At 46.0% G+C, this 20,391-nt stretch overlaps 1 protein-coding gene across 1 annotated transcript in view; it reads right to left on the minus strand.

Annotated features, from left to right (window-relative positions):
* The window catches only part of flt4 (fms related receptor tyrosine kinase 4), a 374,492-nt gene that overhangs the window by 148,432 nt on the left and 205,669 nt on the right, over positions 1 to 20,391 (minus strand). The gene's annotated exons all lie outside the window — the stretch shown is intronic.

The raw sequence follows: 20,391 nt of genomic DNA on the forward strand, positions 1-20,391 counted from the left end.
TACCCAACTCACTGCTCTAAATACCCAACTCACTGTTGACAGTGACGAACTCACTGCTCAGAATCCCCTACTCACTGTTCACAATACAAGTCACTGTTCACAATACCCAACTCACTGTTCACAATACCCAACTCACTGTTCACAATACCCAACTCACTGCTCACAGTACCCAACTCACTGTTCACAATCCCCAACTCACTGCTCACAATACCCAATTCACTGCTCACAATACCCAACTCACTGCTCACAGTACCCAACTCACTGCTCACAATCCCCAACTCACTGTTCACAATACCCAAATCACTGCTCACAATACCCAATTCACTGGTCACAGTACCCAACTCACTGTTCCAATCCGCAACTCACTCTTCACAATACCCAATTCACTGCTCACAATTCCCAACTCACTGTTCACAATCCCCAACTCACTGTTCACAATCCCCAACTCACTGTTCACAAAACCAAACTCCCTGCTCACAATACCCAACTCACTGTTCACAATAGCCAACTCACTGTTCACAATCCTCAACTCACTGTTCACAATCCCCAACTCACTGCTCACACGACTAAACTCACTGCTCACAATACCCAACTCACTGTTCACACGACGAAACTCACTGCTCACAATACCTAACTCACTGCTCACACTACCCAACTCACTGTTCACAATCCCCAACTCACTGCTCACAATACCCAACTCACTGCTCACAATACCCAATTCACTGGTCACAGTACCCAACTCACTGTTCCAATCCGCAACTCACTCTTCACAATACCCAATTCACTGCTCACAATTCCCAACTCTCTGTTCACAATCCCCAACTCACTGTTCACAATCCCCAACTCACTGTTCACAATACCCAACTCACAGCTCACAATACCCAACTCACTGTTCACAATAGCCAACTCACTGTTCACAATCCCCAACTCACTGTTCACAATCCCCAACTCACTGCTCACACTACTAAACTCACTGCCCACAATACCCAACTCACTGCTCACACGACTGAACTCACTGCTCACAATACCTAACTCACTGCTCACACTACCCAACTCACTGTTCACAATCCCCAACTCACTGCCCACAATACGCAACTCACTGCTCACACGACTAAACTCACTGCTCACAATACCCAACTCACTGCTCACACTACTAAACTCACTGCTCACAACACCCAACTCACTGTTCACAATACCCAACTCACTGTTCACAATACCCAACTCACTGCTCACAGTACCCAACTCACTGCTCACAATACCCAACTCACTGCTCACAGTACCCAACTCACTGCTCACAATCCCCAATTCACTGTTCACAATACCCAACTCACTGCTCACAATACCCAATTCACTGGTCACAGTACCCAACTCACTGTTCCAATCCGCAACTCACTGTTCACAATAACCAATTCACTGCTCACAATACACAACCCACTGTTCACAATACCCAACTCACTGTTCACAATACGCAACTCACTGCTCACAATACCCAACTCACTTTTCACAGTACCCAACTCACTGCTCACAATCCCCAACTCACTGTTCACAATACCCAACTCACTGCTCACAATACCCAATTCACTGGTCACAGTACCCAACTCACTGTTCCAATCCGCAACTCACTCTTCACAATACCCAATTCACTGCTCACAATTCCCAACTCACTGTTCACAATCCCCAAGTCGCTGTTCACAATACCCAACTCACTGTTCACAGTACCCAACTCACTGCTCACACGACTAAACTCACTGCTCACAATACCTAACTCACTACTCACACTACCCAACTCACTGCTCACAATACGCAACTCACTGCTCACACGACTAAACTCACTGCTCACAATACGCAACTCACTGCTCACACTACGAAACTCACTGTTCACAATACCCAACTCACTGTTCACAATACCCAACTCACTGTTCACAATACGCAACTCACTGCTCACAATACCCAACTCACTGTTCACAATCCAAACTCACTGCTCACAATACCAACCATTGTTCACAATTCCGAACTCACTGTGCACAAGACGCAACTCACTGCTCACAATCCTCAACTCAATGTTCACAATACCCACGTCACTGCTCACAAGACCCAACCCACTGTTCACAATATCCAACTCACTGTTCACAATACCCAACTCACTGCTCACACTACTAAACTCACTGCCCACAATACCTAACTCACTGCTCAGAATACCCAACTCGCTGTTCACAATACCCAACGTACTGCTCACAATACCCAACTCACTGCTCTAAATACCCAACTCACTGTTGACAGTGACGAACTCACTGCTCAGAATCCCCAACTCACTGTTCACAATACACAAGTCACTGTTCACAATACCCAACTCACTGTTCACAATACCCAACTCACTGTTCACAATACCCAACTCACTGCTCACAGTACCCAACTCACTGTTCACAATCCCCAACTCACTGCTCACAATACCCAATTCACTGCTCACAATACCCAACTCACTGCTCACAGTACCCAACTCACTGCTCACAATCCCCAACTCACTGTTCACAATACCCAAATCACTGCTCACAATACCCAATTCACTGGTCACAGTACCCAACTCACTGTTCCAATCCGCAACTCACTCTTCACAATACCCAATTCACTGCTCACAATTCCCAACTCACTGTTCACAATCCCCAACTCACTGTTCACAATCCCCAACTCACTGTTCACAAAACCAAACTCCCTGCTCACAATACCCAACTCACTGTTCACAATAGCCAACTCACTGTTCACAATCCCCAACTCACTGTTCACAATCCCCAACTCACTGCTCACACGACTAAACTCACTGCTCACAATACCCAACTCACTGTTCACACGACGAAACTCACTGCTCACAATACCTAACTCACTGCTCACACTACCCAACTCACTGTTCACAATCCCCAACTCACTGCTCACAATACCCAACTCACTGCTCACAATACCCAATTCACTGGTCACAGTACCCAACTCACTGTTCCAATCCGCAACTCACTCTTCACAATACCCAATTCACTGCTCACAATTCCCAACTCACTGTTCACAATCCCCAACTCACTGTTCACAATCCCCAACTCACTGTTCACAATACCCAACTCACTGCTCACAATACCCAACTCACTGTTCACAATAGCCAACTCACTGTTCACAATCCCCAACTCACTGTTCACAATCCCCAACTCACTGCTCACACTACTAAACTCACTGCCCACAATACCCAACTCACTGCTCACACGACTGAACTCACTGCTCACAATACCTAACTCACTGCTCACACTACCCAACTCACTGTTCACAATCCCCAACTCACTGCCCACAATACGCAACTCACTGCTCACACGACTAAACTCACTGCTCACAATACCCAACTCACTGCTCACACTACTAAACTCACTGCTCACAACACCCAACTCACTGTTCACAATACCCAACTCACTGTTCACAATACCCAACTCACTGCTCACAGTACCCAACTCACTGCTCACAATACCCAACTCACTGCTCACAGTACCCAGCTCACTGCTCACAATCCCCAATTCACTGTTCACAATACCCAACTCACTGCTCACAATACCCAATTCACTGGTCACAGTACCCAACTCACTGTTCCAATCCGCAACTCACTGTTCACAATAACCAATTCACTGCTCACAATACACAACCCACTGTTCACAATACCCAACTCACTGTTCACAATACCCAACTCACTGCTCACACTACTAAACTCACTGCCCACAATACCTAACTCACTGCTCACAATACCCGACTCACTGTTTACAATACCCAACTCACTGCTCACAATACCCAATTCACTGGTCACAGTACCCAACTCACTGTTCCAATCCGCAACTCACTGTTCACAATAACCAATTCACTGCTCACAATACACAACCCACTGTTCACAATACCCAACTCACTGTTCACAATACCCAACTCACTGCTCACACTACTAAACTCACTGCCCACAATACCTAACTCACTGCTCACAATACCTGACTCACTGTTTACAATACCCAACTCACTGCTCACAATACCCAACTCACTGCTCACAATACCCAACTCACTGTTGACAGTGACGAACTCACTATTCACAATCCCCAACTCACTATTCACAATACCCAACTCACGGTTCACAAAACCCAACTCACAGTTCACAACCCAAACTCACTGCTCACAATACCCAACACACGTTTCACAAAACCCAACTCACTGTTCACAACCCAAACTCACTGCTCACAATACCAACCATTGTTCACAATCCCGAACTCACTGTGCACAAGACACAACTCACTGCTCACAATCCTCAACTCATTGTTCACAATACCCACGTCACTGCTCACAATACCCAACCCACTGTTCACGATACCCAACTCACTGTTCACAATACCCAACTCACTGCTCACACTACTAAACTCACTGCCCACAATACCTAACTCACTGCTCACAATACCCAACTCACTTTTCGCAAAACCCAACTTACTGCTCACAATACCCAACTCACTGGTCACAGTACCCAACTCACTGTTCCAATCCGCAACTCACTGTTCACAATAACCAATTCACTGCTCACAATACACAACCCACTGTTCACAATACCCAACTCACTGTTCACAATACCCAACTCACTGCTCACACTACTAAACTCACTGCCCACAATACCTAACTCACTGCTCACAATACCCGACTCACTGTTTACAATACCCAACTCACTGCTCACAATACCCAACTCACTGCTCACAATACCCAACTCACTGTTGACAGTGACGAACTCACTATTCACAATCCCCAACTCACTATTCACAATACCCAACTCACGGTTCACAAAACCCAACTCACAGTTCACAACCCAAACTCACTGCTCACAATACCCAACACACGTTTCACAAAACCCAACTCACTGTTCACAACCCAAACACACTGCTCACAATACCAACCATTGTTCACAATCCCGAACTCACTGTGCACAAGACACAACTCACTGCTCACAATCCTCAACTCATTGTTCACAATACCCACGTCACTGCTCACAATACCCAACCCACTGTTCACGATACCCAACTCACTGTTCACAATACCCAACTCACTGCTCACACTACTAAACTCACTGCCCACAATACCTAACTCACTGCTCACAATACCCAACTCACTGTTCACAAAACCCAACTTACTGCTCACAATACCCAACTCACTGTTGACAGTGACGAACTCACTGCTCAGAATCCCCAACTCACTGTTCACAATACCCAACTCACTGTTCACAATACCCAACCCACTGTTCACAATACCCAACTCACTGCTCACAGTACCCAACTCACTGTTCACAATCCCCAACTCACTGCTCACAATACCGAACTCACTGCTCACAATACCCAACTCACTTCTCACAGGACCCAACTCACTGCTCACAATCCCCAACTCACTGCTCACAATACCCAATTCACTGGTCACAGTACCCAACTCACTGTTCCAATCCGCAACTCACTCTTCACAATACCCAATTCACTGCACACAATCCCCAACTCACTGTTCACAATACCAAACTCACTGTTCACAATACCCAACTCACTGCTCACAATACCCAACTCACCGTTCACAATCCCCAACTCACTGTTCACAATAGCCAACTCACTGTTCACAATACCCAACTCACTGTTCACAATACCCAACTCACTGTTCACAATACCCAATTCTCTGCTCCCAATCCCCAACTCACTGCTCACAATACCCAACTCACTTTTCACAACACGAACCACTGTTCACAATCCCCAACTCACTGTTCACAATACCCAACTCACTGTTCACATCAGCCAACTCACTGCTCACAATTCCCAACTCATTGCTCACAATACCCAACTCACTGGTCACACTACTAAACTCACTGCTCACAATACGCCACTCACTGCTCACAATCCCCAACTCACTGTTCACAAGACCCAACTCACTGTTCACAATCCCCAACTCACTATTCACAATACCCAACTCACTGTTCACAATCCCCAAGTCACTGCTCACAATACCCAACTCACGATTCACAAAACCCAACTCACTGTTCACAACCCAAACTCACTGCTCACAATACCAACCATTGTTCAGAATCCCGAACTCACTGTGCACAAGACGCAACTCACTGCTCACAATCCTCAACTCAATGTTCACAATACCCACATCACTGCTCACAATACCCAACCCACTGTTCACAATACCCAACTCACTGTTCACAAGACCCAACTCACTGCTCACAATACCCTAGTCACTGTTCACAACACCCAACTTACTGCTCACAATACCCAACTCACTGCTCACAATACCCAACTCACTGTTGACAGAGATGAACTCACTGCTCAGAATACCCAACTCACTGTTCACAATACCCAACTCACTGTTCACAATACCCAACTCACTGTTCACAGTACCCAACTCACTGCTCACAATACCCAATTCACTGCTCAGACTACCCAACTCACTGTTCACAATCCCCAACTCACTGCCACAATACCCAACTCACTGTTCACAATACCCAACTCACTGCTCACACTACCCAACTCACTGTTCACAATCCCCAACTCACTGCTCACAATACCCAACTCACTGCTCACACGACTAAACTCACTGCTCACAATACCCAACTCACTGCTCACATGAAGCAACTCACTGTTCACAATCCCCAACTCACTGTTCACAATAGCCAACTCACTGCTCACAATACCCAACTCACTGCTCACAATACCCAACTCACTGCTCACAATACCCAACTCACTGCTCACAATACCCAACTCACTGTTCACAATCCCCAACTCACCATTCACAATTCCGAATTCACTGTTCACAATCCCCAACTCACTATTCACAATCCCCAACTCACTGTTCACAATACAAACTCACTGTTCACAATCCCCAACTCAGTGTTCACAATCACCAACTCACTATTCACAACACCCAACTCACTATTAACAATACCAAACTCACTGTTCCCAATCCCCAAGTCACAACTCACTATACCCAACTCAGTATTCACAAAACCCAACTCACTGTTCACAACCCCAACTCACTGCTCACAATACCCAACTCATTGCTCACAATCCCCAACTCACTGTTCACAATACCAAACACTGTTCACAATCCCGAACTCACTGCTCACACTACTAAACTCACTGTTGACAATATTAAACTCACTGTTCACAATACCCAATGCACTGGCCACAATACCCAACTCACTGTTCACAATACCCAACTGACTGTTCACAATACCCAACTCACTGTTCACAATACCCAACTCACTGTTCACGATACCCAACTTACTGTTCACGATACCCAACTCACTGTTCCAATCCCCAAGTCACTGTTCACAATCCCCAACTCAGTATTCACAAAACCCAACTCACGGTTCACAATCCCTAACTCGCAGTTCACAAAAACCAACTCACTGTTCCCAATACCCAACTCACTGCTCACAATACCCAACTCACTGCTCAAATACCCAACTCACTGCTCACAATACCCAACTCACTGTTCACAATACGCAACTCACTGCTCACAATATCCAATTCACTGCTCACAATACCCAACTCACTGCTCACACTACTAAACTCACTGCTCACAATACCTAACTCAGTGCTCACAACACCCACCTCACTGTTCACAATACCCAACGCATTGCTCACAATCCCCAACTCACTGTTCAGAATACCCAACTCACTGTTCAGAATACCCAACTCACTGTTCACATTATCCATGTCACTGCTCACAATACCCAACTCACTGCTCACAATACCCAACTCACTGCTCACAATACCCAACTCATTGTTCACATCACTCGCGTCACTGCTCACAATACCCAACTCACTGTTCACAATCCCCAACTCACTGTTCAAAGTACCCAACTCACTGTTCACAATACCCAACTCACTGCTCACACTACTAAACTCACTGTTCACAATATTAAACTCACTGTTCACAATACCAAATGCACTGTTCGCAATACCCAACTCGCTGCTGACAATACCGAACTCACTGTTCACAATACCCAACTCACTGTTCAAAAGACCCAACTCACTGCTCACAATCGCCAACTCACTGCTCACAATCGCCAACTCACTGCTCACAATCCCCAACTCACTGTTCGCAATACCCAATTCACTGCTCAGACTACCAACTCACTAATCACACTCCTAAACTCACTGCTCACAATACCCAACTCACTTCTCACACTACTCAACTCACTATTCACAATCCCCAACTCACTGTTCACAATTCCAAACTCACTTTTCACAATCCCCAACTCACTGTTCACAATCCCCAACTCACTATTCACAATACCCAACTCACTGTTCACAATACCAAACTCACTGTTCACAATACCAAACTCACTGTTCACAATCCCCAACTCACTGCTCACAATACCCAAATCACTGCTCACAATACCCAATTCACTGGTCACAGTACCCAACTCACTGTTCCAATCCGCAACTCACTCTTCACAATACCCAATTCACTGCTCACAATTCCCAACTCACTGTTCACAATCCCCAACTCACTGTTCACAATCCCCAACTCACTGTTCACAAAACCAAACTCCCTGCTCACAATACCCAACTCACTGCTCACAATACCCAACTCACTGTTCACAATAGCCAACTCACTGTTCACAATCCCCAACTCACGGTTCACAATCCCCAACTCACTGCTCACACGACTAGACTCACTGCTCACAATACCCAACTCACTGTTCACACGACGAAACATACTGCTCACACGGACCAATTCACTGCTCACAATCGCCAACTCACTGCTCACAATCCCCAACTCACTGTTCGCAATACCCAATTCACTGCTCAGACTACCAACTCACTGATCACACTCCTAAACTCACTGCTCACAATACCCAACTCACTTCTCACACTACTCAACTCACTATTTACAATCCCCAACTCACTGTTCACAATCCCCAACTCACTGCTCACACGACTAAACTCACTGCTCACAATACCCAAATCACTGCTCTAAATACCCAACTCACTGTTGACAGTGACGAACTCACTGCTCAGAATCCCCAACTCACTGTTCACAATACACAAGTCACTGTTCACAATACCCAACTCACTGTTCACAATACCCAACTCACTGTTCACAATACCCAACTCACTGCTCACAGTACCCAACTCACTGTTCACAATCCCCAACTCACTGCTCACAATACCCAATTCACTGCTCACAATACCCAACTCACTGCTCACAGTACCCAACTCACTGCTCACAATCCCCAACTCACTGTTCACAATACCCAAATCACTGCTCACAATACCCAATTCACTGGTCACAGTACCCAACTCACTGTTCCAATCCGCAACTCACTCTTCACAATACCCAATTCACTGCTCACAATTCCCAACTCACTGTTCACAATCCCCAACTCACTGTTCACAATCCCCAACTCACTGTTCACAAAACCAAACTCCCTGCTCACAATACCCAACTCACTGTTCACAATAGCCAACTCACTGTTCACAATCCCCAACTCACTGTTCACAATCCCCAACTCACTGCTCACACGACTAAACTCACTGCTCACAATACGCAACTCACTGTTCACACGACGAAACCCACTGCTCACAATACCTAACTCACTGCTCACACTACCCAACTCACTGTTCACAATCCCCAACTCACTGCTCACAATACCCAACTCACTGCTCACAATACCCAATTCACTGGTCACAGTACCCAACTCACTGTTCCAATCCGCAACTCACTCTTCACAATACCCAATTCACTGCTCACAATTCCCAACTCTCTGTTCACAATCCCCAACTCACTGTTCACAATCCCCAACTCACTGTTCACAATACCCAACTCACTGCTCACAATACCCAACTCACTGTTCACAATAGCCAACTCACTGTTCACAATCCCCAACTCACTGTTCACAATCCCCAACTCACTGTTCACAATCCCCAACTCACTGCTCACACTACTAAACTCACTGCCCACAATACCAAACTCACTGCTCACACGACTGAACTCACTGCTCACAATACCTAACTCACTGCTCACACTACCCAACTCACTGTTCACAATCCCCAACTCACTGCCCACAATACGCAACTCACTGCTCACACGACTAAACTCACTGCTCACAATACCCAACTCACTGCTCACACTACTAAACTCACTGCTCACAACACCCAACTCACTGTTCACAATACCCAACTCACTGTTCACAATACCCAACTCACTGCTCACAGTACCCAACTCACTGCTCACAATACCCAACTCACTGCTCACAGTACCCAACTCACTGCTCACAATCCCCAATTCACTGTTCACAATACCCAACTCACTGCTCACAATACCCAATTCACTGGTCACAGTACCCAACTCACTGTTCCAATCCGCAACTCACTGTTCACAATAACCAATTCACTGCTCACAATACACAACCCACTGTTCACAATACCCAACTCACTGTTCACAATACGCAACTCACTGCTCACAATACCCAACTCACTTTTCACAGTACCCAACTCACTGCTCACAATCCCCAACTCACTGTTCACAATACCCAACTCACTGCTCACAATACCCAATTCACTGGTCACAGTACCCAACTCATTGTTCCAATCCGCAACTCACTCTTCACAATACCCAATTCACTGCTCACAATTCCCAACTCACTGTTCACAATCCCCAAGTCGCTGTTCACAATACCCAACTCACTGTTCACAGTACCCAACTCACTGCTCACACGACTAAACTCACTGCTCACAATACCTAACTCACGACTCACACTACCCAACTCACTGCTCACAATACGCAACTCACTGCTCACACGACTAAACTCACTGCTCACAATACGCAACTCACTGCTCACACTACGAAACTCACTGTTCACAATACCCAACTCACTGTTCACAATACCCAACTCACTGTTCACAATACGCAACTCACTGCTCACAATACCCAACTCACTGTTCACAATCCAAACTCACTGCTCACAATACCAACCATTGTTCACAATTCCGAACTCACTGTGCACAAGACGCAACTCACTGCTCACAATCCTCAACTCAATGTTCACAATACCCACGTCACTGCTCACAATACCCAACCCACTGTTCACAATATCCAACTCACTGTTCACAATACCCAACTCACTGCTCACACTACTAAACTCACTGCCCACAATACCTAACTCACTGCTCACAATACCCAACTCGCTGTTCACAATACCCAATGTACTGCTCACAATACCCAACTCACTGCTCTAAATACCCAACTCACTGTTGACAGTGACGAACTCACTGCTCAGAATCCCCAACTCACTGTTCACAATACACAAGTCACTGTTCACAATACCCAACTCACTGTTCACAATACCCAACTCACTGTTCACAATACCCAACTCACTGCTCACAGTACCCAACTCACTGTTCACAATCCCCAACTCACTGCTCACAATACCCAATTCACTGCTCACAATACCCAACTCACTGCTCACAGTACCCAACTCACTGCTCACAATCCCCAACTCACTGTTCACAATACCCAAATCACTGCTCACAATACCCAATTCACTGGTCACAGTACCCAACTCACTGTTCCAATCCGCAACTCACTCTTCACAATACCCAATTCACTGCTCACAATTCCCAACTCACTGTTCACAATCCCCAACTCACTGTTCACAATCCCCAACTCACTGTTCACAAAACCAAACTCCCTGCTCACAATACCCAACTCACTGTTCACAATAGCCAACTCACTGTTCACAATCCCCAACTCACTGTTCACAATCCCCAACTCACTGCTCACACGACTAAACTCACTGCTCACAATACGCAACTCACTGTTCACACGACGAAACCCACTGCTCACAATACCTAACTCACTGCTCGCACTACCCAACTCACTGTTCACAATCCCCAACTCACTGCTCACAATACCCAACTCACTGCTCACAATACCCAATTCACTGGTCACAGTACCCAACTCACTGTTCCAATCCGCAACTCACTCTTCACAATACCCAATTCACTGCTCACAATTCCCAACTCTCTGTTCACAATCCCCAACTCACTGTTCACAATCCCCAACTCACTGTTCACAATACCCAACTCACTGCTCACAATACCCAACTCACTGTTCACAATAGCCAACTCACTGTTCACAATCCCCAACTCACTGTTCACAATCCCCAACTCACTGTTCACAATCCCCAACTCACTGCTCACACTACTAAACTCACTGCCCACAATACCCAACTCACTGCTCACACGACTGAACTCACTGCTCACAATACCTAACTCACTGCTCACACTACCCAACTCACTGTTCACAATCCCCAACTCACTGCCCACAATACGCAACTCACTGCTCACACGACTAAACTCACTGCTCACAATACCCAACTCACTGTTCACAATACCCAACTCACTGTTCACAATACCCAACTCACTGCTCACACTACTAAACTCACTGCCCACAATACCTAACTCACTGCTCACAATACCCGACTCACTGTTTACAATACCCAACTCACTGCTCACAATACCCAACTCACTGCTCACAATACCCAACTCACTGTTGACAGTGACGAACTCACTATTCACAATCCCCAACTCACTATTCACAATACCCAACTCACGGTTCACAAAACCCAACTCACAGTTCACAACCCAAACTCACTGCTCACAATACCCAACACACGTTTCACAAAACCCAACTCACTGTTCACAACCCAAACTCACTGCTCACAATACCAACCATTGTTCACAATCCCGAACTCACTGTGCACAAGACACAACTCACTGCTCACAATCCTCAACTCATTGTTCACAATACCCACGTCACTGCTCACAATACCCAACCCACTGTTCACGATACCCAACTCACTGTTCACAATACCCAACTCACTGCTCACACTACTAAACTCACTGCCCACAATACCTAACTCACTGCTCACAATACCCAACTCACTGTTCACAAAACCCAACTTACTGCTCACAATACCCAACTCACTGCTCACAATACCCAACTCACTGTTGACAGTGACGAACTCACTGCTCAGAATCCCCAACTCACTGTTCACAATACCCAACTCACTGTTCACAATACCCAACCCACTGTTCACAATACCCAACTCACTGCTCACAGTACCCAACTCACTGTTCACAATCCCCAACTCACTGCTCACAATACCGAACTCACTGCTCACAATACCCAACTCACTTCTCACAGGACCCAACTCACTGCTCACAATCCCCAACTCACTGCTCACAATACCCAATTCACTGGTCACAGTACCCAACTCACTGTTCCAATCCGCAACTCACTCTTCACAATACCCAATTCACTGCACACAATCCCCAACTCACTGTTCACAATACCAAACTCACTGTTCACAATACCCAACTCACTGCTCACAATACCCAACTCACCGTTCACAATCCCCAACTCACTGTTCACAATAGCCAACTCACTGTTCACAATACCCAACTCACTGTTCACAATACCCAACTCACTGTTCACAATACCCAATTCTCTGCTCCCAATCCCCAACTCACTGCTCACAATACCCAACTCACTTTTCACAACACGAACCACTGTTCACAATCCCCAACTCACTGTTCACAATACCCAACTCACTGTTCACATCAGCCAACTCACTGCTCACAATTCCCAACTCATTGCTCACAATACCCAACTCACTGGTCACACTACTAAACTCACTGCTCACAATACGCCACTCACTGCTCACAATCCCCAACTCACTGTGCACAAGACGCAACTCACTGCTCACAATCCTCAACTCAATGTTCACAATACCCACATCACTGCTCACAATACCCAACCCACTGTTCACAATACCCAACTCACTGTTCACAAGACCCAACTCACTGCTCACACTACTAAACTCACTGCCCACAATACCTAACTCACTGCTCACAATACCCTAGTCACTGTTCACAACACCCAACTTACTGCTCACAATACCCAACTCACTGTTGACAGAGATGAACTCACTGCTCAGAATACCCAACTCACTGTTCACAATACCCAACTCACTGTTCACAATACCCAACTCACTGTTCACAGTACCCAACTCACTGCTCACAATACCCAATTCACTGCTCAGACTACCCAACTCACTGTTCACAATCCCCAACTCACTGCCACAATACCCAACTCACTGTTCACAATCCCCAACTCACTGCTCACAATACCCAACTCACTGCTCACACGACTAAAATCACTGCTCACAATACCCAACTCACTGCTCATAATGCCCAACTCACTGCTCACAATACCCAACTCACTGCTCACATGAAGCAACTCACTGTTCACAATCCCCAACTCACTGTTCACAATAGCCAACTCACTGCTCACAATACCCAACTCACTGCTCACAATACCCAACTCACTGCTCACAATACCCAACTCACTGCTCACAATACCCAACTCACTGTTCACAATCCCCAACTCACCATTCACAATTCCGAATTCACTGTTCACAATCCCCAACTCACTATTCACAATCCCCAACTCACTGTTCACAATACAAACTCACTGTTCACAATCCCCAACTCAGTGTTCACAATCACCAACTCACTATTCACAACACCCAACTCACTATTAACAATACCAAACTCACTGTTCCCAATCCCCAAGTCACAACTCACTATACCCAACTCAGTATTCACAAAACCCAACTCATTGCTCACAATCCCCAACTCACTGTTCACAATACCAAACACTGTTCATAATCCCGAACTCACTGCTCACACTACTAAACTCACTGTTGACAATATTAAACTCACTGTTCACAATACCCAATGCACTGGTCACAATACCCAACTCACTGTTCACAATACCCAACTGACTGTTCACAATACCCAACTCACTGTTCACAATACCCAACTCACTGTTCACGATACCCAACTTACTGTTCACGATACCCAACTCACTGTTCCAATCCCCAAGTCACTGTTCACAATCCCCAACTCAGTATTCACAAAACCCAACTCACGGTTCACAATCCCTAACTCGCAGTTCACAAAAACCAACTCACTGTTCCCAATACCCAACTCACTGCTCACAATACCCAACTCACTGCTCAAATACCCAAATCACTGCTCACAATACCCAACTCACTGTTCACAATACGCAACTCACTGCTCACAATATCCAATTCACTGCTCACAATACCCAACTCACTGCTCACAATACCTAACTGACAGTACATAATACGCAACTCACTGTTCACAATACCCAACTCACTGCTCACAATCGCCAACTCACTGCTCACAATCCCCAACTCACTGTTCGCAATACCCAATTCACTGCTCAGACTACCAACTCACTGCTCACACTCCTAAACTCACAGCTCACAATACCCAACTCACTGCTCACAATACCCAACTCACTGTTCACAATCCCCAACTCACTGTTCACAATTCCAACTCACTGTTCACAATCCCCAACTCACTGTTCACAATCCCCAACTCACTGTTCACAATCCCCAACTCACTGTTCACAATTCCAACTCACTGTTCACAATCCCCAACTCACTGTTCACAATACCCAACTCACTGTTAACAATCCCCATCTCACTATTCACAAAACCCAACTCACTGATCACAATACCAAACTCACTGTTCACAATCCCCAACTCACTGCTCACAATCCCCAAGTCACTGCTCACAATACCCAACTCACGATTCACAAAACTTAACTCAATGTTCACAACCCCAACTCACTGCTCACAATACCCAACTCATTGCTCACAATCCCCAACTCACTGTTCACAATAGCAACCACTGTTCACAATCCCAAACTCACTGCTCACAATCCTCAACTCAATGCTCACAATACCCACGTCACTGCTCACAATACCCAACCCACTGTTCACAACACCCGACTCACTGTTCACAATAACCAACTCACTGCTCACCCTACTCAACTCACTGCTCACAATACCTAACTCAGTGCTCACAACACCCACCTCACTGTTCACAATACCCAACGCATTGCTCACAATCCCCAACTCACTGTTCAGAATACCCAACTCACTGTTCAGAATACCCAACTCACTGTTCACATTATCCATGTCACTGCTCACAATACCCAACTCACTGCTCACAATACCCAACTCACTGCTCACAATACCCAACTCATTGTTCACATCACTCGCGTCACTGCTCACAATACCCAACTCACTATTCACAATCCCCAACTCACTGTTCAAAGTACCCAACTCACTGTTCACAATACCCAACTCACTGCTCACACTACTAAACTCACTGTTCACAATATTAAACTCACTGTTCACAATACCAAATGCACTGTTCACAATACCCAACTCGCTGCTGACAATACCGAACTCACTGTTCACAATACCCAACTCACTGTTCAAAAGACCCAACTCACTGCTCACAATCGCCAACTCACTGCTCACAATCGCCAACTCACTGCTCACAATCCCCAACTCACTGTTCGCAATACCCAATTCACTGCTCAGACTACCAACTCACTGATCACACTCCTAAACTCACTGCTCACAATACCCAACTCACTTCTCACACTACTCAACTCACTATTCACAATCCCCAACTCACTGTTCACAATTCCAAACTCACTTTTCACAATCCCCAACTCACTGTTCACAATCCCCAACTCACTATTCACAATACCCAACTCACTGTTCACAATACCAAACTCACTGTTCACAATACCAAACTCACTGTTCACAATCCCCAACTCACTGCTCACAATACCCAAATCACTGCTCACAATACCCAATTCACTGGTCACAGTACCCAACTCACTGTTCCAATCCGCAACTCACTCTTCACAATACCCAATTCACTGCTCACAATTCCCAACTCACTGTTCACAATCCTCAACTCACTGTTCACAATCCCCAACTCACTGTTCACAAAACCAAACTCCCTGCTCACAATACCCAACTCACTGCTCACAATACCCAACTCACTGCTCACAATACCCAACTCATTGCTCACAATCCCCAACTCACTGTTCACAATACCAACCACTGTTCACAATCCCCAACTCACTGCTCACAATCCTCAACTCAATGCTCACAATACCCACGTCACTGCTCACAATACCCAACCCACTGTTCACAACACCCGACTCACTGTTCACAATAACCAACTCACTGCTCACCCTACTCAACTCACTGCTCACAATACCTAACTCAGTGCTCACAACACCCACCTCACTGTTCACAATACCCAACGCATTGCTCACAATCCCCAACTCACTGTTCAGAATACCCAACTCACTGTTCAGAATACCCAACTCACTGTTCACATTATCCATGTCACTGCTCACAATACCCAACTCACTGCTCACAATACCCAACTCACTGCTCACAATACCCAACTCATTGTTCACATCACTCGCGTCACTGCTCACAATACCCAACTCACTGTTCACAATCCCCAACTCACTGTTCAAAGTACCCAACTCACTGTTCACAATACCCAACTCACTGCTCACACTACTAAACTCACAGTTCACAATATTAAACTCACTGTTCACAATACCAAATGCACTGTTCACAATACCCAACTCGCTGCTGACAATACCGAACTCACTGTTCACAATACCCAACTCACTGTTCAAAAGACCCAACTCACTGCTCACAATCGCCAACTCACTGCTCACAATCGCCAACTCACTGCTCACAAGCCCCAACTCACTGTTCGCAATACCCAATTCACTGCTCAGACTACCAACTCACTGATCACACTCCTAAACTCACTGCTCACAATACCCAACTCACTTCTCACACTACTCAACTCACTATTCACAATCCCCAACTCACTGTTCACAATACACAAGTCACTGTTCACAATACCCAACTCACTGTTCACAATACCCAACTCACTGTTCACAATACCCAACTCACTGCTCACAGTACCCAACTCACTGTTCACAATCCCCAACTCACTGCTCACAATACCCAATTCACTGCTCACAATACCCAACTCACTGCTCACAGTACCCAACTCACTGCTCACAATCCCCAACTCACTGTTCACAATACCCAAATCACTGCTCACAATACCCAATTCACTGGTCACAGTACCCAACTCACTGTTCCAATCCGCAACTCACCCTTCACAATACCCAATTCACTGCTCACAATTCCCAACTCACTGTTCACAATCCCCAACTCACTGTTCACAATCCCCAACTCACTGTTCACAAAACCAAACTCCCTGCTCACAATAGCCAACTCACTGTTCACAATAGCCAACTCACTGTTCACAATCCCCAACTCACTGTTCACAATCCCCAACTCACTGCTCACACGACTAAACTCACTGCTCACAATACCCAACTCACTGTTCACACGACGAAACTCACTGCTCACAATACCTAACTCACTGCTCACACTACCCAACTCACTGTTCACAATCCCCAACTCACTGCTCACAATACCCAACTCACTGCTCACAATACCCAATTCACTGGTCACAGTACCCAACTCACTGTTCCAATCCGCAACTCACTCTTCACAATACCCAATTCACTGCTCACAATTCCCAACTCTCTGTTCACAATCCCCAACTCACTGTTCACAATCCCCAACTCACTGTTCACAATACCCAACTCACTGCTCACAATACCCAACTCACTGTTCACAATAGCCAACTCACTGTTCACAATCCCCAACTCACTGTTCACAATCCCCAACTCACTGCTCACACTACTAAACTCACTGCCCACAATACCCAACTCACTGCTCACACGACTGAACTCACTGCTCACAATACCTAACTCACTGCTCACACTACCCAACTCACTGTTCACAATCCCCAACTCACTGCCCACAATACGCAACTCACTGCTCACACGACTAAACTCACTGCTCACAATACCCAACTCACTGCTCACACTACTAAACTCACTGCTCACAACACCCAACTCACTGTTCACAATACCCAACTCACTGTTCACAATACCCAACTCACTGCTCACAGTACCCAACTCACTGCTCACAATACCCAACTCACTGCTCACAATACCCAACTCACTGCTCACACTACTAAACTCACTGCCCACAATACCTAACTCACTGCTCACAATACCCGACTCACTGTTTACAATACCCAACTCACTGCTCACAATACCCAACTCACTGCTCACAATACCCAACTCACTGTTGACAGTGACGAACTCACTATTCACAATCCCCAACTCACTATTCACAATACCCAACTCACGGTTCACAAAACCCAACTCACAGTTCACAACCCAAACTCACTGCTCACAATACCCAACACACGTTTCACAAAACCCAACTCACTGTTCACAACCCAAACACACTGCTCACAATACCAACCATTGTTCACAATCCCGAACTCACTGTGCACAAGACACAACTCACTGCTCACAATCCTCAACTCATTGTTCACAATACCCACGTCACTGCTCACAATACCCAACCCACTGTTCACGATACCCAACTCACTGTTCACAATACCCAACTCACTGCTCACACTACTAAACTCACTGCCCACAATACCTAACTCACTGCTCACAATACCCAACTCACTGTTCACAAAACCCAACTTACTGCTCACAATACCCAACTCACTGTTGACAGTGACGAACTCACTGCTCAGAATCCCCAACTCACTGTTCACAATACCCAACTCACTGTTCACAATACCCAACCCACTGTTCACAATACCCAACTCACTGCTCACAGTACCCAACTCACTGTTCACAATCCCCAACTCACTGCTCACAATACCGAACTCACTGCTCACAATACCCAACTCACTTCTCACAGGACCCAACTCACTGCTCACAATCCCCAACTCACTGCTCACAATACCCAATTCACTGGTCACAGTACCCAACTCACTGTTCCAATCCGCAACTCACTCTTCACAATACCCAATTCACTGCACACAATCCCCAACTCACTGTTCACAATACCAAACTCACTGTTCACAATACCCAACTCACTGCTCACAATACCCAACTCACCGTTCACAATCCCCAACTCACTGTTCACAATAGCCAACTCACTGTTCACAATACCCAACTCACTGTTCACAATACCCAACTCACTGTTCACAATACCCAATTCTCTGCTCCCAATCCCCAACTCACTGCTCACAATACCCAACTCACTTTTCACAACACGAACCACTGTTCACAATCCCCAACTCACTGTTCACAATACCCAACTCACTGTTCACATCAGCCAACTCACTGCTCACAATTCCCAACTCATTGCTCACAATACCCAACTCACTGGTCACACTACTAAACTCACTGCCCACAATACGCCACTCACTGCTCACAATCCCCAACTCACTGTTCACAAGACCCAACTCACTGTTC

Source organism: Mustelus asterias, chromosome 16, assembly GCF_964213995.1.
Source record: "Mustelus asterias chromosome 16, sMusAst1.hap1.1, whole genome shotgun sequence".
NCBI classification, from domain to species: Eukaryota; Metazoa; Chordata; class Chondrichthyes; order Carcharhiniformes; family Triakidae; genus Mustelus; species Mustelus asterias.